This window comes from Numida meleagris, chromosome 1, assembly GCF_002078875.1.
Source record: "Numida meleagris isolate 19003 breed g44 Domestic line chromosome 1, NumMel1.0, whole genome shotgun sequence".
Classification (NCBI taxonomy): domain Eukaryota; kingdom Metazoa; phylum Chordata; class Aves; order Galliformes; family Numididae; genus Numida; species Numida meleagris.
In genome coordinates, this window is record NC_034409.1 from 191,733,564 (window position 1) to 191,756,898 (window position 23,335).

Genomic DNA, 23,335 nt, shown 5'->3' on the forward strand with positions numbered 1-23,335 from the left:
CATAGTATTGAATTTATTAGTGAAGCGATGCCTCTTTGAGAATGTTTATACTTTTTAAGGTACCTTTTAGTTTGGTTGTGGGGTTTTTTATTTTGCAAAAAGAAGAAAATGGAATGACTGTAGAGACAGTGATAAATACAGCTCTTAGTGTTACCACAGTCAAACAATAGGAATAAATCTGGAAAAAAACCAAACCCTACAGCTCTTTAGTTTTAGTAAACCTAGTTATTAAAATGGTGGTGTACATCTTAAATGTTTTCAGGAGCTTTTATTTACATTGAAGTAGTTGAGAATTACTCTTTAAAAAATGTTATCATTTCTTCTACTGCTATTTCTATCTGATATCTGGCGTGCTTTCCTGTTAATGGAGTTGTTGTCTCAGCCAGTAAATGTGTTTTACGTAATAGCTTGCTCTTTTCCTGAAAAGAATATCTGGGGAAAAAAAAAAAAACAAACCAAAAACCCTAAGTTAGAATTCAGACAGAAAATCTTTCTTTAAGAACATCTGAATTACAATCTTAGTAAACAATAATGGGGGGGGAAAGAAAGGATGGGGGTAGGGGGAAAATGCTTTTCCATCCTGGGAATGTTTGTCACTTTTCCCAGTAGACACAGCAATGTGAGGTGAGCCTTGCACCAGTCGTCTATCAGGAGTGCTTTAAGAAGAAAATAAGCACAGGAAAGTGACATATTCCGATTGCTGGAATCTTCAGTGCATAGCAGACTGGTTGAACTCCCCGACTCTTGTGACATCAGGCCAAGGTTGTTTTCATAGGAGGTTTAATGCCTTGGGAAGCAAATTGGTTCCACGTAACTTCTGTTTCTGAGCTGTAAGAAATGCTGCAGGCTCATCTGCTATCTAGAGAAGCTGGGTAGGTACATCAGAGGAGTGCTACTGTTTGTCTGCTTCTCATTACTGATGAGACAGAGACCAAAAAAACTGCACTTCAGCTGATAAGGTGTGTTGCTTGAGTGCAGGCTTACATGCATAGTCAGAGAAGGAAAACTGATCCCCAGTGCCATGTGATTGACCAGGAGAGCTGAAGACTCTCTCTGACTAAGTAAATGGGACCTTTTTTGACTGATGTACAGAGACAAATAGAAGGAGAGAAATGCAGTAAAACACTCAGTTTGCTACTAAAGTGTCTTCTGGAGCCAAATTGTGACTAGCTTAGCTAATTAGCTGGCTCCAGGTGCCTTGATTGCTCGCTATGCTTGATCATCGCACTGCCCTTCACAGCGATGCCTGGACTGTAATCAATCAAAAGCTCCCTACTTAGGCTATTTGAATTGTCCCTTTGCTGCAGAATGCTTTGTTTCTTTTTTTCAGGTGTGTCAGTGCATCACTTGAGAACCTGCAGCAGCAAGTCTGAACAGTGATGGCTTTGCAAGATCCATAGGAGCAAAGAACTATCAGGTGCCAATGGGAGGTAGCCCTCTAACTTAGGACTATATAGAAGAAACCATTTACTGAAAATATGGTGGTTCCCATCTACTGGGAGTGCAGACAAAGGAGACAACTGGAGAATCTGATGATACAGTATCAAAGAGTATTACTGCTAGAGCAGGCCAGGGGTTGATAGAGAAGTAACTGAAACAAATACTGAGGATAAAATTTGGTTCCATTTTTTAACAGATTCTTGAGACAGAGGGAATTGTCATCTTAAATATCCTACCAATGCAGGGCAGTATGTATTCCTGAGGTGCAACTGAGGTATTTACCTTGCTTTGACCTGGCTTTTTGGAATACTCTATGTAACGAAGCAATATGTCTGTTTCAATTGTTTTAAGTGTCCCTGCTGAGATTTTCATTTTAATGAAAGTGGACTTTCCTCAATTGATAGTATTTTGTGTAAGTAGTGCTTGTCTTAAGCGTATACAAATTCTTTCCTTTTCCCATGCACAAAATTCTTCTTAGAATGCTCTATTGCTCCTTTCCAAAGTAGCTTGTAGCTTTCTATCTCCTGTAGTGCTTTTTCTGTCCAGCTGTAGGAATGTTTTAACTGCTTGTCTGGCTGCCAAAGCTCTGCTGTAAAGAAGTAGAAGGCCAAAACCACTTAATGATTCTGGGTGCAGCTATCATGCACTCTGTTTCTGTGAAACACTGTAAATCTCAGAGTTGCCAGAAACATCCAAATTAATCTGAAAGGATGAAAACAAATCTCTTTACTGGATCTGCTTCAGGCAACAGTTCCTAATTTAGAGTAACAATAGGTGCTATCCCAAGGTAGGCTTAATATTCAATAATTTCCAGACCTCTAATGCTCCCTTGTTTCCCTAAGGGGAAAAAAAAACTCTTACAAAGAATCATTTTCTCCCCACCATTTCACATACGTGTAAGGAGTGAGGCATCAGCAAAAAATGGAATTGGAACTAGTCAACAGTTCTACAGCAGTTTCAAAATATGCGCGTGCTTATTATAAGCTGCCCTTACTTTGTGAAATTGTGTTAATTGAACAGATTGTGTTCCAAAACACTGTAATTGGTCACTTTGTTATTGCCATAGTTGTCTGTTTTTTTCCTATTTATTTATTTTCATGTGGTGAAGCAGTCTTTTCTCAAAACCTTACCTCTCTGTCTTCTGTTTCAGCTTGCAGCATAGTTATCCCTGGAAGTGTCTTTGAAGGCAAGGCAGGTACTAGTACAATTTATGCAGTGATACTGAGAACTGGGAATAGTGCCATGGTAACAGAACAGGGAGCTCTTGTTTTGCAATGTCCTGAAGTTAGACATCATCGAGTAAACAGTCTTTGTGACTCCCCAGGTAATCTTACCGTAAATATTGATGCTTTTGTGTTGCAGTGGCTAAAGTGTTGCATAAGATTCCCAACCTATCTGCATTAAGTGTTAATAGGCATCAAACTCTTTAGGACCAACTTAGTTTCCTAATTGTAGGCCTTGAGGAACAGACCAAAGATGGCTTTTACCAGGTTGCCGTGTCCCCCAGTGTCACCTGTACACTGCCCACAAATCTTTAGGTATTCATGACCGCATCCTCCACCAGCAGCAACGCTGTAGCAAAGCACTTGTAGGGGCAACAAAGGGTCCTTATTTCATGCTGTGAGCCTGCAAGCATGCCTTATGGGCAGCAGTTAGAAAGTAGGGGCATGTGACAGCTCTAGCTCTACGAAATCATAACGAGCAACAGTGATTTACATTTTAAAAACTGAGTTCCCCTTGAATGCCTGGAATCTAATAGTTGCAGGTGTTCTGTGGCATTTTTCACTGCGAGGTGGCTACCTAGTCTCCGATCATCTGTGACAATCTACGGTTGAAGCTTGAACTGGAAAAATACATTTATTTCCTTGCTCTTGGAAGAACATCCAGAAGGCCTACTCAGCAGGGTAACAACTCTGACATGGCCCAAGAACCTCAGTGAGATTTTCTTGTAGGTAAATTCTGGCAACTGAGAGACTTTGGTGTCTACGGTGAACAGGATGCAGTGTTTGAGGGGAAGAACTGAATGCCAGCACCTTGCTGTTTGTCGTCTTTTATCTTTTTTTTTTTATTCCTAGAACAGAGGAATTTCAAGCTTTGCGGCTAGTTTGTAGTGAAGCAGCGAGATGCTTCTGTCCAATATATAAAAGGATCTGGTATTTATTGTGCCAATCCTGAAGAAGCAGATGCAAATTTCTTGGCCGTTCCTTCATTCAATCCTCAGATTGTTTAAAGCAGAGGGCATCCTTAGTGCCCACCACCACAAGAAATACCTCCTCCTGCTTAATGCAGTGCTGCCTGATGTGAAAAAGGCCGTGAATAAATCGCAGCAGTGATGCTGGTCATCCCAACAAAGGCAATGAAGACTTCTGAGCTCTTTCCCAACGTTTGGGAGTTGGAGATTGGCTGCTTCTTGGTGTGAAGTCGACTGGAACAAGGACAACTTACCAGTACTGCAGAAGGAGAACATTTTCACTCAGGTCTTAAGGATCCTTGGGCTGCTCACCACTTACTTGATATCAGCCTCTGGAGTCAGAGTATTTAGCAAAATCTCTTTCAAATGTCTGTGCTCAGGTCCAGCACAGCACTGGATCAGTGAGGGTAGCCAGTAATGACTAATGTATCACACCTGTGTTCTTATGAAAGTACTACAAAGTGAAAATAAGAGGATGTCGTATACCAGCTGCTCTGCAAGGTAGCTGGGACTCCACCTGCAATCTCAGGTCCTCAGGCCACCTCCAAGAGAATATTATCATTGTCTGTACAGCAGGCCACAGAGGGATGGTACGTGCAAATGGATGGTGCTTCTCAGCAGAAGCAGGCCAGTTCCTACCTCTTTGCTCATCCACACTGTACACCTCCCTTATTATTGTGCCCTAGCTAACTGATAGGGGTGTTTTGGGAACAGAAATATCCCTGTTTATATGTAAAGAAGATTTCAAGACTATCACGATCATAAAATGGTTGAGGTTGGAAGGGACCTTTGGAGGTCAAGCAGGGCCAAGTAGAGCAGGTGGCCTGGGACCGCGTCCAGGCAGCTTTAGAAGATCTCCAAGAATGGGTGGCACCAATACAAGATCGTCTGTATTTCACTGTGAGACTTAACCTCTGCTGGCTTATCCACAGCACAACTTTGTTGCCTGGTGAAGGCATGTTTGATAGAAAGTGCTCCTTGTAATGCATGACTCAATTCAAATTTTTATGCTGCATCCCCTAACTCCTGCATCCAGATGTTTCTAGGAAATGTCTAGGAGCTATCAACACCTCTTTAGGTTAATTGACTAAAGGTACATTTCTTCTGCTTAACTTCTGTTATGTTGTCTGTGTCTCTTCCCAAAGAGCTAGTTTCCACTTAATGGTCTCATCAGTCACTACAGCTCTTCTCCAAGTGATCAACATTGACCAACAGACTGACCTACATGGTAGGATGCTGAGCTTAGAAATGGGGAGGAAGCCAAGTTTGGAGAACAGGACAGTTTGCAGCTTGTCTTGAGGTTCCAGGTAGAACTGATTCATTATCTTTTCTTTCACAGTCACATCTAGTGGAAAAAGGCCGGCTTTGGCTGCTTGGAGGCTGATTGCAGAGCTCACCAGATCCTGAAGCAGCAGATTGCCTGGCAAAGGTCTGTTGAGATCTGTTGAGGAGAATTAAGGAAAAGCTCTTGGGCGAAGTGGGCAGGCCTGTGGGACTTCCATAGGGAGAGCCAGATACAGGAGGGATTGAAGTGTGAGTTGGCTCAACCTCTTCTCTGGTGGTTATTTGGTCAAACTCCCAATCTGGAGCCTCTCAGACAGCGACAGAGGCAATGATTAACATAGTGATGGGTAGGAACACATCACAAGGATGGAAAGAGAGAAGCCATGTCTGCAAGATCCTCTTGCATCCCACCAGACAAACGTACTTGCATACATCCTTAGTGCTTCCCTTTTTCTTTATGCCATCTTTACGTTTATCGAATTTGGGAGACAGAGATGGCAAATGGCAAATACTTGCTGGGAGCTCTTTTGTGTCTTCAAGGGTTTGTTTTTATTATGGCTTTTACTGCTTTCTCTCTTCTCTCCCTAAGCCTGGAAGATCAACAAGGCACAATTCCCCCTGATCCAGGATGCCTGAAGAGCAGAAGGATGGGCAACCTCAGATGACCGTGTCTGGAGGGAAGAGAAAATGAGGAAGGGGCCACAACTGAACAGACAGTGCCTTCAGGAAAGAGAAGCTGCTTGGGAAACTCTGCAGTCCTTTTAGGAAGAAAATTCCCTAGTGTAAAAGGAAGTGGACTGGTGGTGCTGGTGTTGGAGGAATGTTGGTGAGCTACTGGAAAGGAGAGAGCGTGGGTTTGGAGCATGGGGAAAACGTGAGAACGTTTGTGAAACTCCTGAGAGAGAGTATGAGTTGGTTGTTATGTGGTGCTCTGAGCCTGTGTGGATCCTAGAGGGAAGTGCTGATGGTTTCTTGGACCTCTCCATCCAAATCCACCAGCCTGCAGATCAGAACTGGGCTGGAAGGCTTTGTGCTGCTGACACAAAGCGTGTTGGAGCCAGGATGACAATGCTGGAGGAGTTAAACCCATATCTGTCCCCGTGGACTCACCATTGTGCAGGCAGCCAGCTGAAGGCACCCTTGACCTGAGCTGAGGGACTTAACACGTTGAAGGTGAATCATCTGTTTCATTAAATCAGAGGCCACTTCAAGGACTGCAGCCCAATTATGCCACATGTCGTACATAGCCTGAGAAGAATATTGGTTGCAGAATAGGATCCATATGAGCAGGTCCTTACAGGGGAGCACGTCCTGCTGAAGAACGGCCTTGAGTATCTGCCTGCAAGGATCAGCTTAACAGGCCTGAACTCTTAATTTATAGCGTTAAGCAGCTCTGAAGAAGAGGAAACAATCTGTAGGAGGTTCAGCATGAAGTGGACAGCACAGTGACATGTGTTTCCCCTCCAAGGAGCAAGGCTCTCTGCCTTTGCTTTGGTGTAAGGCTGTGTGCTCCAGGAATAAGCAAGAATATCAAGGTCTGGCCTGGATTCCTCCCTTGAGGAAAGAGACAGATGATATCATTGCTGGAGTTGTTTGGACATCACAAAGGTACTTACTGAAATGAGAAAAATATGGTTTCAATTCACTTTTTAATAATAAAAACGTAACGGAATGCTGTGAGGGCCAGGAACCTCACCAAGAAAAGAACCTTTGCACCCTGAAGAACTTCTCTTTGCCAAATGAATAAGCATTTCTAAGTCACTCTTTAGTTCTTTTTTTTTTTTTTTTTGAATGTATACATATGTATATAACATATACAAGGCCAGATGTAAAGAATTTCCTTGCTTGTCTTGCTGACATCAGCTTTCTTGTGCAACTGTGATGAAGAAGCAATCCCATGGTGAAGTGCACACAGCTCATTCCTGCAAGACATTGCACTGTTCACAGCTCCTCCTGAACGCTGCACCCTAAGATCCAAGCAGACAATAATGAGCAAAATATTAGCAAAATCCGTGAGTCTAAACACATCTTAATGGTAATTAAGTAATTAAATCCATTCTGACTGAAGAGATGAAGGGAACATTGGCTTTAAGTTTTCAAGTACACCTCACTGAGCTGCACCTTCCAAACGTCAAGCATAAAGCAGGGGGTATCCTGTTCAGTGTCAGCAGAGAAGGCAGAAAGGAATTACTGCTTGGCAGGTGAGCAGAGCTCTCTCCATTTTACTGTTATACACTTTAATCCCGTGAGTGTCTCGTCATGGCAGAAGATGTGTTTATTGAGAAACCTGTGGCTTCAGTCTGGCTTTTTAGTGTATGTAAAAGCACCTTTCTGCATTATTATGAAAGCTGGATTTAGAAAGTGCTGGTAATACGTATGCATTGAGTTCACGTATTCCTGTATTTTCCAGACTATTTCTCATTGCAGCAAAGGGACAAATGGAAGAGAGTCGCAACTCTAATCCTGTGTCTTTGCATATTTCAGGCAGGACAAAAGAACGAGAGCCCAAATGCAGCCAGGCAGCTGAGAGCACGCTGCTGCTCCTGCAAAGCTCTTCAAGGAAAAATGCTGACACAGCCGTTTCTGGCACTATTTGCTGCTGCAGGGAATACTTAAGGTACTGTATGCCTTGCTGCTCCTTGGGTCTTCATGCCTCACTGCTGTTATTTTCTTCCAAACATTCTCCCTGTGAATAGTTGTAAGGGGGACAGGTCTTTCTAGGGCCAGGTGCAGTTTTTCTACCCTGGTATGGTGTGTGGTTTTACATGTAAAGACATACTTTTAAAAGTGAGTGTTGCTGTATGCCTATGTTTAAGATTTCTCAACTGGAGATGCATTGAAAGGCTACGATTTTTAGAAAGCATTCAACACCATCGCCCTTTGTGGAAAAAGGCTGTGTTAAAGCAGTGTCAAGCTGGGCATACACACTTCAAGGCACCAAAAAGCACAGATTTCAAAAATCTTGGTCTGGGAAGAAAGTTCAGCATCTACGCAGAGTGCTGGGTTTGTGTTTGTGTTGCTACCTTGGTGCTGTGTTGCAATCTCCATGTGGTTTTCAGTAGATACTGCAACAAAATCTTTCCAAGCAATTGTAAAGTCTGCCTTTTTTTGATACATCCTTCCCCCCCCCCCCCCATTTTAATTACGGTTTGGGGAACCCCACTGGATTCCATTCCATGAAATACTACATGTGCTTTTCTTTTCTACTTTACTCCATTTATTTTCCCCTTCCCAAATGCAGCCCAACAGTACTTCATTTTTTTTGTCTATGAAGTTGCATTCTCCTTCCACTTCACATTGGCCATTGCTTCTGATCTTTACTAGGCTCTTTTATTCTAACCATGATATATTTGCAAGCTATACGTAAGTTTTTGTTGCAGAGGTATTTTCCCTTATGGAAAGTACATTTACTTCTTCATGATCAGTAGATGCACTGCTAAGAACCGATGATACATAGATACACTTCTTGGATCTATTGGATGTGGCTCGTCAGTAGAAACAGAGATGAAAAAGCAGCTGAGTCTCCAACAAATAGTATCCTACAAAAAAAAGAAAGTATTTGGGACTTTGAGAGGAAATGAACCAAAAGCTGCAACAAAACTCCTTTGTTCCAGGTGCTGTTGTGTCTCTCTCCACAGCAACGAAATTTAGCCTTGTCAGAGCAAATCTGGTGGTCGACTGCTATGTTGCGTAGCTGGGAATTGTACTGCCTGTTGAAAACTGCATATTCTAGTGCTGGCTTTCAGTGTGTGCTATTAACTCCTTTCACCTTGGCTCTGTGAGATGTTATAAGCTTCCCAGAAGAGGTAGACATTGAATTCTGCTCGTTTTCAGCACTTGGACATGCTCTCATTGCTTCCCAGTTCCTGCAAATTCCACGTTGATTTCATCCTAAATGAAACCTCTGTTGTGAGTACAGAAGTCAGCCCTTACTCTATAGGACTATCAATACAATCCTAAATAGCATAAACCCCAAGGGATGCTTTACACACTGACTATAGCAACCTGTACATTCCAGATTCATTTGGAATAGCTAATTATCTTGCTAGCTGTATCTTGTGTCTACTACTTTGTTGTTTGTACAATAATTAACTGCTGTTTAAATTGAAGATGTAGCAAGCTTTCATAAATAACTAAAACATTGCTCTATTTCTTTGCTCAAAGATCAAGAACACAAGGAGATTTTGGAGAGTGTTGTCCACTGTGGTCAACTACAGAGCATGCTTAGGTGTTTCAGCAATGAGGGTTAGCTATGAACGATATGGATCCATACGCTTTGCTGCTTGCACTTCTTTATTTTCTACGCACTGACTCTCAACTTTGAAAATACTGATTTGTCTCATCATGTTCCACTGTGCCTAAATCAGAACTCGCACTGTGCATGTCCTGCTCTGCTGTGCAGGTCTCTGGTTGCTGAAGGCATGCTTCACCCTGTGCTCTGCCCTGCTCCAAGCATGGGAAGCAGGAAGCTGCAAGTGATGCCAATGCTGCTGGTTGGCTGGGGACACAGGTGAACTCAATTTCTTTTTGTATACAAAAAAAACATGTAAATATATCCATGGATAGTGATATGACTTCGATGCCTGGAATATTTTCTGTGTCATTCACTTGTTTTCATAACATCCCTGTTCATAGAATCACAGAATGGCTTGGGTTGGAAGGGACCTCAAGGATCATCAAGCTCCAAACCCCTGCCGCAGGCAGGGCTGCCAACCTCCACATCTAATACTAGACCAGGCTGCCCAGGGCCCCATCCAGCCTGGCCTTGAACACCTCCAGGGACGGGGCATCCACAGCCTCTCTGGGCAGCCTGTTCCAGCACCTCACCACTCTCTTGGTAAAGAACTTCCCCCTGACGTCCAGCCTAAATCTTCCCTCCTTCACCTTAAAACCATTTTCCCTTGTCCTGCCATTATCTACCCTTGTAAAGAGTTGACTCCCCTCCTGTTTGTAGGCTCCCTTTACCTACTGGAAGGCTGCAATGAGGTCACCCCGCAGCCTTCCCTTCTCCAGGCTGGAAAGTGCTCCAGCCCTCTGATCATCTTTGTGGCCTCCTCTGGACCCTCTCCACCACCTCCCTGTCTTTCTTCTACTGGGGGCCCCAGACCTGGACGCAGTACTCCACATGGGGCCTCACGAGGGCAGAGCAGAGAGGGACAATCACCTCCTTCTCCCTGCTGGCCACCCGTCTTCTGATGGAGCCCAGGATACCATTTGCTTTCCTAGCTGCAAGAGTACACTGCTGGCTCATATTCAGTTTTTTATCCACCGTCCTGTTATATAAGGCCCAATTATTGGATATCTGAAGTTGTTATGACCTGCATCTAGCTACATGAAATATTTCCAGTGAATCTCCCGAAGCTCCAACATGTGCTATAAAACAAAGTCCCTTGTCCAGGCGGCCTACAGATATGACACAGTGAGAGACAGTGAAAATAAGACAAATGAAACATCGACAGGACAAGAGGTAGTGGCCTTAAATTGTGCCAGGGGAGGATCAGGTTGGATATTAGGAAAAATTTCTTCTCTGAAAGAGTGGTAATGCGTTGGAACAGGTTTGTGAATGGTCCCACTTCTCATCTTCCTCACTGCATTGACACTCGTGCTGTAATACAGAGCATCACTGCAAACAAGAAGGTGGAACAGGCTAGAGACAGGAGCACAAGTGTATGGAAGGAGCAAGGGTGGGTAAACATCCACTTGAAATATTAAATATCCACAGCTGACTCAGAAACCTACCTCCTGTGTTTATCTAATTACAAAAAAATTAATATAGCTGTTCCTTCATTTTCAACAAATCGGCATTTCCCCAAGTATTGTGATACTTTCCCTGAGCTAAGCAGGGCTCCACTAGGATTTTCATTTCCATTCTGGTAATATCTCATTACTTGTAACAATTGTGCTAGGTCAGGTAAAAACGTGTCTTGCATTCCTTGTTGTCCCAGAGCTGCTGCACAGTAGGTGTTCCAATGTGCTAAATGCACAAAGAGTTACAAGTACACAAGTTTTTTTCCCCTCCCCTCCCCTGTTTCTTTTCATCTGACTATCTCATAGCCAATACTGAGTAACCACTTCTAGACTGGGAGGGAGTTCAGGAGCAGAGCTATAAAATAATTGGTGCTTTAGAGTCGACAATAATCTTGAGTAATTTAAAAAAATGTTTTTTAAATAGATGAATCTGGTGGGAAGCATCAATTTATAAACGATTACATTGAAGGCATAGTAGAACCAGCTTGTGTGGCTGTACAAATTCAAAATAACTCGGCTTAAAACACTGAGTTTAATTTATCCATGAACCATTCAGGAAAACAGCTTAATTCACAGATTGTTTTCCAAGTTTGCAGAAGGTTTCATCTGAAAACCTTGGACAAATGCTGTGTAAAACCACACACCTGCACTGACCAAACCCACCTCGTTTCCATAATATGCACAGACAAATACAGTCTTCCTTCTGCACTGTTTTGCTTTTCAGTTTATTGGATTGCTCATCTCATGACAGAGATGAGCATCAGAGCTGAGCAGTGAGCAAACCCTTTGTCTGAGTCTGGCTTTTTCTTTTTGTTTTGGCACAGTTTACCTATAAATAAGTTACAAGTGTTACCGCAGGAAGGTGAGAGGAAGAATGTTTTTGGTATTAGGACAACTTGGCATTCCTTTTCCATGTGGAATAAAAGTATATGTTGTGCTACACAGCAGTCACCTTAGATCTTAACGTTCTTAATGTTTTCTTCTGTATTAGAAAAACAAAGAGCAAGAAGGAAAATGATATATTAGGGAATAAGATGGCAGCAACAGTTCCTCAGTAGGAATGCAATGGGCACATCAGGTTTGCTTCCCACTCAGGTGAGATCCAGGGTAAACACGAAGTGATTGTGTGTGCAGATTTCCTGGAGTCTTTGAAATGGGCGTGTTTCAGAGCCGGCTTTCCAGATGCTGCAGTTAAATCTTGAAAAGTTCTATAAAGCATTGATGAATCTTTGCAAGGGAATGCAAATCAGCACAGCCAAGTGGGACAGTGGAACTTTTTCCGTGCTCTCAGCACTTTGCTGTGCTTGTTTCTAATACGTAAAAGCAATGTTCATGTGTTGATTGTGTGATGTTATTTCATTGCCGCTTCCTAATACATGATTCAGCTCCAACAGTGGGCTGTTCTTGCCCATGCAAACTCATGTCGCAGTGGTGGGAGTTATTAAAATGAAGCCCTCACTGTGTTACAAAGGACATCTTAACCATTGCTTCTGCAGATTTTTCAAAAGGATACTTCTTCTGCAGTAAGCTTGAAAGTACTCCAGGTATTGAAGGCAAAGGAGGCAGTGCTGTTTTCAGCAGGCTCCTTTCTGGCTCTGTCTTGGATTTGTTTGCGGACTTTATGGGCTAAATTATGCCCATCTCCCATCGTGGATGAAGAGTTACTGGTGCATCCCCGTGTTCTTTACAAAGTGTCACTCCATTGCTGTCATCACACGAGATCAGGAGAAGAAATGGGAACAGAGGTAGAGGACTGCTTATGTGGCATCATTTACTTCCTAGAGCTTCTATAGCTTGCAGAGCTTGGCTCCTGCTCTCTGGTTGCTTCAGCAGAGCCCTTCCCTACTGTTTTTTTGTGGGTTTTTTTTTTCTTTTTTTGTCTCCAAAACCTCCAGGATCCCTTTTTATGGGATGTGTGACTTTTTCCATAAAGCACTCCAACAGAGCTGCTTTGATCCTGCCTACCAGAAAGATGACCCGCAGATCCTCAAAGCTGTTTGCTCAGGTGTGTCCCCTTTAGATTCCGTAAAACGCTTCATTTCTCAGTCTTTCTTTTCTACTTAAGGAGAAAGATTATTCAAGTGAATTTCCACAACGGGTTTTATTTGGCTCCAAGTCCCTTATTGACTTGATTGCGGTGCTGCTGATACTTTTCGTTCAGCAGGGCAGTTGTGACAGGTTGGAGCACCTAATTTGTGCAAGCAGACTGCCCAGAAAATGAGGAAAATGCAACAGCTGGAGAAATCCAGCTCCAAAGGCAGAATGGTTTCCTTCTGCAGATTTCTCCGAGTCACAGCCCCTTCTTACGGGACGCGGCTCGCTGAGAAAATGTGTGCCCTGTAAAATAAAAGGATTAGGAAACCACTTTATGGCTTGTGAGATTTATGGGTTCGGAACAAATGCCTGTCGTTCACTTGGCCTGCAGCTCTTTAGGAGGCCAAAACAAACCACTTTAAAGCTTTGGTTCAAAAGGAAGACTCAGATCTCCCCTTAGGAGGCTCTTTGTAAATGATGGGAATGCTGGAAAGGGTCTGTTGTGTCCTGCAGCCCCTCTAGGCTACTGCTTCACGTTGTCAGAATGCAGGAGTATTGAAAGGTGAAATCTGTTCCAAATGTCCCAACACGGTGGAAATGTCAGCCTGGAAAGCCACTGATGATGCAGATTTAAAAATAAATATACCAGGGGAGAGAGCAAAGAGAAAATGTGTGATGTATTTTCTCTCTCAGAAACATCAGCACAAGCCACGGCATCACTTTGCTCAGCTGAAAAGAAGAACTGAAGTTGTTCTGGGGTTTGCAGAGCCAAAGAAGCTTCATTTCATCTTAATTTGTGGAATCCAAGTGGATCCTCTGATGTCTGATAAAGAGTGAGGCCATATTCAGCTGTTTCCTATAACAAAGAGATTTTGAGGGTCTCTGTCCTGTCTCGTGGCTTTGTAGGGCCTCTCTTTCACCATATTTATGTGAAGTTGGCCATTTTTTGTGGTAAGCAGCTCAAATTCTAAAGGATTCAGTCTTCCAGCCCAGTTGCATGAGCACTGCTATAGCAGCCTGATAGAGCTGCAGGTGTCCCTGTTCATTGCAGGAGAGTTGGACCAGATGGCCTTCAAAGGTCCCTTCCAACTCAAGCGATTCTGTGATTCTATGACTTGCCCTAGTGCTCTAGACTGATGTTGCTCTGGTATAGGGGTGTTCTGTCTGCTTGCTTCAGGTTCATTCTCAGCACTGGGAGCCCAGAAGGACTCCCAGGCTGCTGACATCATTTATCAAGCCCAGCTGCCAAGGTAGGATGCTGATTGTAGGCAGCCCATAGCATGTCACGGAGAAGACATTCCCTTCCTCTCCACTTTCCAAGTCACAGAGGGCTTTCTGTGCAGAGGCAACTCTGAATTCCTCCTTGGCAGCGTTCAGCGTGGCTCCATGGAGCTGTCTGCCTACCACAGAGAGCCACCTACATTTAAATATACTCACCTTCTTTGCATTAATCAAGATGCGCTCAGGAACAGTAGGGGTGTGTTGGGCAAGCCAGGCTGGATAGCATCTGTCATGGGCAAAAGCATCTGGATTTTCTAATGAGGCTAGTGATCATGACTTAAGCTGGTTGTGTTGCAGTCCCTGCTGAAGGGCTTTCAATCAGTACGTTCATGTCCAGTGCCTTTGAAATCAGGTGCCATCAAAATGCTTTCTTTTGTGTATTTTCAGATTTCTGAGTACTTCATCCATTCTGAGAAATCGTGGCCTTGGGAGACCACCAAAGGGACTTAAAGATTGTAACAACAGGGTTTACCATATTAGAAACTAGAATAAAATTCTTACTTGCTCACCTTTTGCTGAGTGATTGCATGCTTTGGTACTCGTTTCTAAGGAGTTAGAAAAATGGCCTGATGTAAGAGGGCTCAGAGATTGCCTGTCAGCTCTCCCTTTGCCTGTCTTTATGGATCAATTGTTAAAGCTGGTTCCAGATTTATTCCTTCAGAACTACATCAAATTTCTCTGAATTTGTACTTGAATGGTAACTTTACTGCTCAGCCTGAGTTTAAGCATTAGAAAGTATTGTGTCAACAGTTCCTTATTTATGTTTTGGGCAAATGCCTAACTCAAAGGTAGCGTAGCAAAAAAAGAAAAGAAAGAAAGAAAAAAAACAGCCTTTGGCTTTGCTTTATGTCTATAAAAATAAATCAATCTGGGTTTGAGTTATTCCTTTTTGCCTTGGTCTTCTTTGATAACTGCTCGTCACAGAGTAGATTTATGTTGGATAAAAGGAAAAAGTCTGTTACAGTGAGGGTGGTGAGGCAATGGAACAGGTTGCCCGGAGATGTGGTGGATGCCCCATCCCTGGAGACTTTCAAGGCCAGGCTGGATAAGGCCCTGGGGAACCTGATCTAGCTGTGGATGCCCCAGTTTATTGCAGGGAAATTGGACTAGATGACCTTCAAATGTCCCTTCTAACTCTAAGGATTCTATGATTCTTTCCAGTTTAGTGGGCTAAACAGTCACTTCTAGCTTTCTTCCCCATTCCCAAAAAGAGAAGAAACTGAATAACTCCTCATTTTTGTTCTGGGAAATGGGCTTCCTTCTTCTGGGATGGGCTTCCTTGGTTCGCAGCATACCCAAAATTGCCATTCTGCATTGAGCTGCAGCTTGGTATCTTTCTGGAGACACTGGCCCAATCCAGCACCACAGGGAAAACTGCAAACATCTTAGGACACGGGTTAGCGGGCATGGTGATGATGGGCCAATAGTTGGACTTGTCAGTCTTTTCCAACCTTCATGATTCTGTGATTCATCTCTGTAGGATATGTTAAGAGGTGAGGTGCCTGAAGGAAAAGCTTCTTCCCGGACCCCTCTTGCCCTTTAGTAGCTGGAGGTTGAACCACACACTAAGCCATAGGTATTTATTGCCTTCCTTAAGCTTAGTATTATTGCCTACAACTCTGGATAATGTTTGTAACCCTGTCTTTCCATTGAAGGGTACTGCAACTAACGAGGACCAAGACATGGACCCATGGCTGGGGTGGGGACAAGGACTTGATGGAGGAGGCAGCAGTCATAGAATCGTGGAATCATTTGAGTTGGAAGAAACATTTAAAGACCATCTAGTCTAACTCCCCTGCAATGAACAGAGACACCTGCAGACTCATTTCAGATAATGTCCCCTTGTCCCCATGAGATATGTGATCCTCTTCTGCTGTTGCAACAGTTGGCTCTTTTGTGTCTCCTCTTCCACAGCTGTGCTTGAAGGTGGAAGAGACTTTCTCTGCTGCATGATGTGACAAGTCAGAAGGAGAGGAGGATTAACAGGGAGGGACCGGGATATTTGGCAGAGTACCTATGAGCACAGCTGAAAGGTTTCAAATGGTTTAAAAATGGACTTCATCACTTGCTTAGTGTATTTGATGTGGACACTACTCGTAAAACTGGTGCTTTTCTTTGGAACTTTATATGTCCAGGAATCATTGCCAAGAAAAAAAAAAACAACCCTACAAGAAGTTGTTACCAAAGTTGAAATGGTAACTCAAAAAAAACCCCTCATTTTGCCTTCATTTTCCATTGATTTTCCACTGAATTAGCCTCTAAATGTTTTAATGTGCCACAGCTGCTATGGAATCAAATCAAATACCTGGTCACAACTGCTTTGGAGATCCCTCACTTTCTCTTTGGCCCAGCCAACAAGTGATTAGGTGTTTCACTGTTTGACTTTGCAATGCCTAATTGACTTCAGAGCCTGAGTTTGGTTTTCAACATTCATTTACACGCTTAAGAGCCTGTGGCTTACTGGCATTCAGTGAATTAAAATATGTGATTTTGTGTGTGGTAGAGGTAGGACCGCACGCATTGCTGTGTGCTGCAGCCCAGGTGATGGACACAGATTAAGCTCTTGATTGCTTACTATCAATCCTCACTCCCCAGTGTTCCTAAGTCCTTCCAGCACTGCAGTGCAGAAAGGATCTCCCATCACTGGCCAAATGTTTTTCATGAGATGTATGTGAAGTATACAAATTCATGATAAAAGTTAGAATTTATACTTAGACTGCTAGGTTGGGTTCACAACTTTCATCTTTCATTTGTAGCCTTCTTTTTATCCATTGTCCATGACCGTGGAATAAATCCAGAATCATAGAATCACTAAGGTGGGAAAACACCTCTAAGACCTCAAGTCCAACCCCAACCCATCCCCATCACTGACCGTGTCCCTCCGTGCCACATCCTCATGGTTCTTGAGCACCTCCAGGGACGGTTATTCCACCACCTCCCTGGGCAGCCTGTTCCAATGCATCATCACTCTAATGGAGAAGAAATGTTTCCTAATATCCAACCTGAACTTCCTCTGGTGCAACTTGAGGCCATTGCCTCTCGTCCTAACCCAGGAGAAGAGGCCAACCTCCACAAAGGTGTTTGATAGAATAGGGACTGCAGGCTTTAATGATAGACCAGATTTTCCCTGCAGGTTAGTTGGCTCTGTTACCTGCTCCACTAAGAAATTTAATTTTGCCATTGCTTTGTTACGTTCTTAACGGATTTTTTTAAACAGTTGCCAGAGCTGAATGGTGGCTGGTTTGTGTCTAGAGAAGACTGGGAGTAAATGGAACAGCTGCACAAAGATGTCCAACATAATAGGTAATGCAGGTCTTTAAATAAAACCCAGTGCCATCAAAGCCAAAATCTGGGAAGCTCTTAACAAAAAACATATTTGTAAAGAACAGATGGAAAAAAAATTGTTCTGAGCCGTATAACAAGAGCACATCAATCAGCCCAGCAGAAATGGCATACAGAAACCTTCACACATGACCAAAGAACATAACCAGAACCAGACACAATTCCAACAGCTCCAGACTCCTCAAAAAGCAAGAATGAGGGTGAACCATGTCCTAGGAGACTGAGGATAGACAAGGAAGCACAGTAGTTTGGAGAGGTATTTTATCTCCATAAAGCTGGGGTTTGGGAGAATTAGAAAAACATCATTCCAATACATTTTTCAACAGATCAGTTGAAAATACTGCCTTGAGCTCTCAACCAGTCTTTTTTTATGTGTGCTGGAAAGCCAGTGATAATCGAGCTGCCTAGAAGAAGAAGCAAACACTCCAGTGTATATGTATTCCCCTGCGTATTTTTACATTATTTTTGCCACTAGATGTCTCTGCTGACTTCACAGTGCATTGCATGAGCTGCTTTCCCTGGTGAACTGAAGATATCAAGGTGAAAACCAAGCTGTGACAAAACCCGCTTCTCGCTGTATTTACTGGAGTTTTATTTCTCATTAATGATACCTTCTGTTGGAGATAGCCCTTGAGTCATAAGTCTGTGCGAATTTCTCAGCTACCTCCCTTTCTTTCAGCTGGGAATTGGAATTAGACAGTTGCTCTCATCGGTCATTACTCCTATTTTGGAACGCTTGTTGCATCCTCTGCCACTTTGATTCTCATCCCCTTCCCATCCCCCTGGTAGTCTCTTCGCTTGTGCAGGGCATTGTGGGGATCTGTATGCCCTTATGAGTGAATCATAGAATATCCTGAGTTGGAAGGAACCCACAAGGATCATCGAGTCCAACTCTTGGCTCTACACAGGACCTAGACCCTATGGCATGTGGACTAAGAGCATCAGTTCCTTTAAATAACCCTGTGAGCAGCACGAAGGGCTGTGGGATGTCGTGTAGAGCTCAGGGTGTCTGAGGAGGTCACAATTTTGATAGGTGCTAACATGGGAAAATCATAGGACCAATCTGCATGATCAGGTGTAGATGCTGACTCTAAGCTCCTATGCTTAAGATGTGAGGTGGCTTGAGGCTGGAATCTAGATGGTTCTGAGCTTTGCATTCGACCAGGAATGGATGAAATAATGACAGCATTGGCTGTGTGTCCTCTGGAAGAGATCTGGCTGTCTTCTGCTGGCTCACAGCAAGGTACACAGGCTTAAGTCATAGAATCGTAGAATGGCTTGGATCAGAAGAGACCTTAAAGACCATGCATTTCCAAGCTCCCTGCCCTGTGCTGGTTGCCCCCACCAGCTCAAGATGCCCACGGCCCCATCCAGCCTGGCCTTGGGCACCTCCAGGGATGGGGCATCCACAGCTTCTCTGGGCAGCAGTGCCAGGGCCTCACGTACTGCACCCTTGCAAACAGGGGCACATCAGTTACGGTGAGAGCTGGGGAAAAGTCACCAAGTGGAGGTGCTGGAGACTGTAGGAACTTTGGTAGCGTAGGGTTGCAGTGAGTAAATTTCATTTGCCTGACGTTTGAAACCTGACACAGAATGGCTTTTTTCCATTGATGTCACTACTAGGACTAGCCCCTACCCTAAGAGACCTTGAGGACAGGAATGAGCTTGCCCTAGGAAGGCTTTGTGGGGGAACTTGCAGTCCCAGGGTTATAATTTCTTCACCATTATCCTCAACTCCGCAAAGAACTTCAGAAAATCTTTGTCATTTCTTTTTTTATTGCAGCTCAGTGCTCTGTGCTTCCATTAAAACCAAACTGGGAAGCTTTTAACACCAAATGACACCTACCCAACTCCACTGTCTTCCCACGACAGTTCAGGGCAGTGGCCAAGTGCAAGGAAATTCCAGGGCTGCTCAGAGGCGTATCTCAGAGAGCTCATGTTTTAACAGGCTGCCCTTGAGATAATGGTGAGAATTAGCAAGTTTTGTCCCCTCTCCATTATTTCTCTCTCTGTATCTGCAGCAATTATCAGAAAGGAAGCCCTGCACGGGATAGGTGGGACTTTGAGAAACAACTGTGTGATATATACGTTCTGGGACTGGCAAGTGTGGTCAGCGTATCTCTGAACTCACATGACAGCACTTTCAATCTGAGTTTAAAACCTCAGGAAGAGAAGGTGGAAACCAGAGCTTGGGCTGGTCCCTGGGACTGATATCGCATCTTCAAACAACAACATGAACACGGGAGGTTTTGTAGATTTCTCATCTCTTTACCTATTCACACTAACGGAAAGGTTGCATCTAAAACTGGTGTGTGTTGGAGGGCAAATCCTCTTCTCCTTTCCCCTTTTATTCCGTTTGCTTTCTTTGTTAGAATCGCTGAATGGTTTGAGTTGGAAAGGACCCTCAAAGGCCATCTAGCCCAACTCCCATGCAGTGAACAGGGACACCCACAGCTCTGTCAGGTGCTCAGAGCCCCATCCAGCCTGACCTTGAATGTCTCCAAGGACAGGACATCCATCGCTGCTCTGGGCACCATGGGCCAGTGCCTCACCACCTTATCATACTATTTAGCGTAGTACTGGGTGTTCTGAGTTGCAGATGGATTCACTCCCCCTCTGTCATCAAGCTGCCATGTGATGCAGGGAACCCAATTGTAGCACCCCTGTTCCTCAGTCTGACCACCTTAAACAGGGAAGAGCAATACGGACTGAAAGGGATGTAAATGCTTGAGAAGCCCTGGGGTCAGGATACTGAGCTGTGTGAGCTCCCATGACACAGTGAAAAAGAAGAAAATGAATGGGTTGATGGTTGGACTGGATGATCTTAGTGGTCTCTTCCAACCTTAATAATTCTATGATTCTGTGAATGAGGTTGTAGTTGTAAATCATGCTCCAGCATGGAGACTATTTCCAGGAATTACATAGTCAATCCCAGATCCCGTAGGAAAAAAAAAAAAGAAAAAAAAAGCTAACTTAAGCTTGTGGTTGCATTAAATGGGATTTGTCAGAGAGAGCTGATAAGGACTGTAGCAATTAAAAGGTGTTACATGGCGACTTATTCCCTTTGAAGGCCAGATGAGCCTTGCTTAATTATCTAGTCTGATCTAATTCATCATGCAGATCACTGACTTTTTTTTCTGTGGCTCTTAGAACATGCTCCAAAACTCCAGTGCCTGGACTGCTTGGATCATGGATGGATCCATGGTGTTACAGTGACAGGTAGGAAGAAGCCTAGTTGGCCAATTACTTAATTAGATTAGGGCAGGGAGAAGTTTAAAATGGTTGAACTTGGAAAGGAAAGGATCCTTCGGTCCACCTGGCCGTAGTCTAGCAGAGACACCCAGAGCAGGATGCCCACATCCAGGCCACAAAAGATCATGTCCAGATAACCTTCCCAGAGACCAGAATGGATAAGACCAGCCTTTTCTGGAAAGCAATAGTTGTCAATGATAAAGGTACAGACCTTTCCATCTCATCCGGCCACTGAGCCATGAAGAGGCCTTGTCCTTGATGGGACAGGAGGTAGTGGCTTTAAGTTGTGCCGGGGGGGGGGGTCAGGTTGGATATTAGGAAAAAATTCCTTCTCTAAAAGCATGGTCAGGCATTGAAACAGGCCACCCAGAGAGGTGGTGAAGTCACCATCCCTGGAGATGTTCAAGAAAAGGGTAGATGTCCCACTGAGTGACATGGTTTAGTGGTATGGTGGTGATGGGTTGGTGTTGGACTCGGTGATCTTAGTGGTCTTTCCTACCTTAATGGTTCTATGAATACTCACATTGCTGGCATAGAGACAACTGAGATACTTAAGTGTCTGCTCTAGAAAGTGTTCTGGTAAGTTGAGTAACGTAGGTCACAACATTTCAGCTTTCTATGGATTTGTTCAGCTCTGTCCATTGCCACCTACAAAGTGCATTTGGGAGCTTAATGCTAGAGCTAGCAGGGAAGGAGATGGGAAGGGAGCAGAGCAGGTTTTATTGGATCACTTTCACTTCCAGGCTGGTGTCTCCAGCTTTCTGAGGACACTTTGCTGCTACAGCTCTGCTGAAGCACCAAGTCAAGCAGCTTGGCAGCAACAATCAGTCACTCCTCTGCTTTAAAACCTTCCTCATGCTTTATGTCAATAAGAACCACTGTACTCAAAGTAGGAGATCATCTCCAAGGTGGGTGCTGAAGGCGAGGATGCAGAAGAGATTTTGAGAAAAGCTTCTAAGCAGCTTTCAAAATGGCATGAAGTAAGTTCCCTTGGCTGTGTTTCATTTGTTTCCCTGACTCTTCCCTCTTTACCTTGTGAATTGCTTGTACAGAAGGACAGCTACCTCTATGCTTTGTTAGGAGTTTCAGATTTAGGATGCTGTAAATCTCCAAATTATTTCTTATTCTATCTTTGCTTTAAATGGATTTTATAGCACTAGGAACTATGAAGAAGAGCCATCAAAGGACAGCTACTCTGTGTATCTTTGTCAAAAATAAACAGCGATCTTTATTGTCTTGCTGCCAGCAAGGACTGGTACAGGGTCGGTTGGGCAAATGGAAGTCATCCATGGAAATGCAGTCTGAAGGGCAGAAGTTGTGAGATAACAGGAGTGCTGGACAAAACTGACTGTGCATCACCAATTTGATGCAAGGGTAAGAAGCCAGTGAGTTTTTCAGGTGCTCTCCCCTTGTACAGTTAGAATAATATTACACCCAATGACCTGCCAACACGGGTTGGTTGCAGAAGCACCAGAAAAATGAAGGCAAGTGGGAAAAGGTGCAGGTGCTCATCACTGAGGACACCAGGGGGTAAACAGGTCATGTGAAGGCTTGGATTCAAGTCAACTTTAGATGTCTAAGAGTTTCAAATAGGCATGGTTGTCTGGACACTCACCGTGGTGCTGGAACAGGCCACCCAGATAAGCTGTGGATGCCCCATCCCTGGAGATGTTCAAGGCCAGGATGCATAGGGCTCTAGGCAGCCTGATCTGGAGCCTGATCTAGTGATTGGCAATCCTGCTTGTGGCAGGGGGGCTAGAACTTGGTAATCTTTGAGGTTCCTTCCAACCCAAGCCGTTCTGTGATTCTATGGTGCATGGAAAAGTGAACTGTTGTAGATGGCCATCTTTGGGGTGGTCTTGCTTAGCCTCAGTAATTCCCCGCTCTCCCTTTTCATTGCTTGACAGCACTAGCTGACTAACTTGTGCTTGGCTGAACGCATTGAAAAAAACCCAGCCCTCCATCAGAGGAAAAAAAAACAGGAAAATCCAGGCACGAATGCCCAAGTGACATCTTGTGAGAGACATGGCCCGCAATCAGCTGTGAGAAGGGTGAGAACAGGAGGCTGAAAGGAGGGCTGCCTCGGGTGCCAGGCAAGGGAGATTATTTGGAGTGGATCAAAGGAAAGGGAAGCAGGAGGTGATAATGTGGGACAGCCCTTCCCTAGGGTGGGATCTGCAGGGAAGCAGCAGGAGCCCCAGAGACCAGGGCTCTTACAGCAGGAACAGAGGAAGAAGCAATGCATAACCTCTAAGGAATAGTCCCAGAGCAGGCAGGGGACATCTGTATTGAACAACACCTCTAGCTCTTATTTCTTGTTGTTTTAGAAAGAATAGTGGTTCATTTGAACACTATAGGGATTATTGTCAAAATATTTGACTCCAGCCCAAGAAGGACATGGAGCTGTTGGCAGAGGGTCCAGTGGAGGTCACAAAGATGCTCAGCACCTCTCCTATGGAGTGGCCTTCCAGTGCCCAAAGAGGGTGCAGGAGAGCTGGAAAGGGATTCTTTGTCAGGGGATGCAGGGACAGGAAAAGGTGTAATGACTTTAAACTAAAAGAGGTGAGATTTAGATGGAGTATAATGAGGAAATTCTTCACCATGAAGGTGGTGAGGCCCTGGTACAGGCTGCCCAGAGAAGTGTGGGTGCCCCATCCCTGACAGTGCCCAAGGCCAGGCTGCATGGGCCTTTGGGCACTGGGCTGTGGGAGGTGTCTCTGCCCAAGGAGGTATTGGAATTGGGTGGGTTTTAAGGTCCCTTCC

The 23,335-nt window shown here is 44.2% G+C and overlaps 2 long non-coding RNA genes across 4 annotated transcripts in view; both read left to right on the forward strand.

Moving 5' to 3' along the window:
* LOC110391554 overlaps nt 5,108–23,335 on the forward strand; it is a 30,436-nt gene continuing 12,208 nt past the window's right edge. Inside the window, exons 1-5 of one of the 2 annotated variants that reach the window (XR_002434103.1) lie at nt 5,117–5,164; nt 5,505–7,116; nt 7,400–9,425; nt 20,471–20,539; nt 21,316–21,946. This is a non-coding gene — a long non-coding RNA (uncharacterized LOC110391554). Of the gene's footprint in view, nt 7,117–7,399; nt 9,426–20,470; nt 20,540–21,315; nt 21,947–23,335 lie in introns of both variants that reach the window. The other variant, XR_002434102.1, reaches the window with a different exon arrangement.
* Nucleotides 10,049–14,860, forward strand: LOC110391558. Of its 2 annotated transcripts, XR_002434109.1 has the most exons (4): nt 10,049–12,408; nt 12,559–12,668; nt 13,391–13,530; nt 14,366–14,860. It is a non-coding gene; the product is annotated as an uncharacterized LOC110391558 (long non-coding RNA). The 2 variants fall into 2 exon arrangements; XR_002434106.1 differs by having other exon boundaries at nt 13,391–14,860.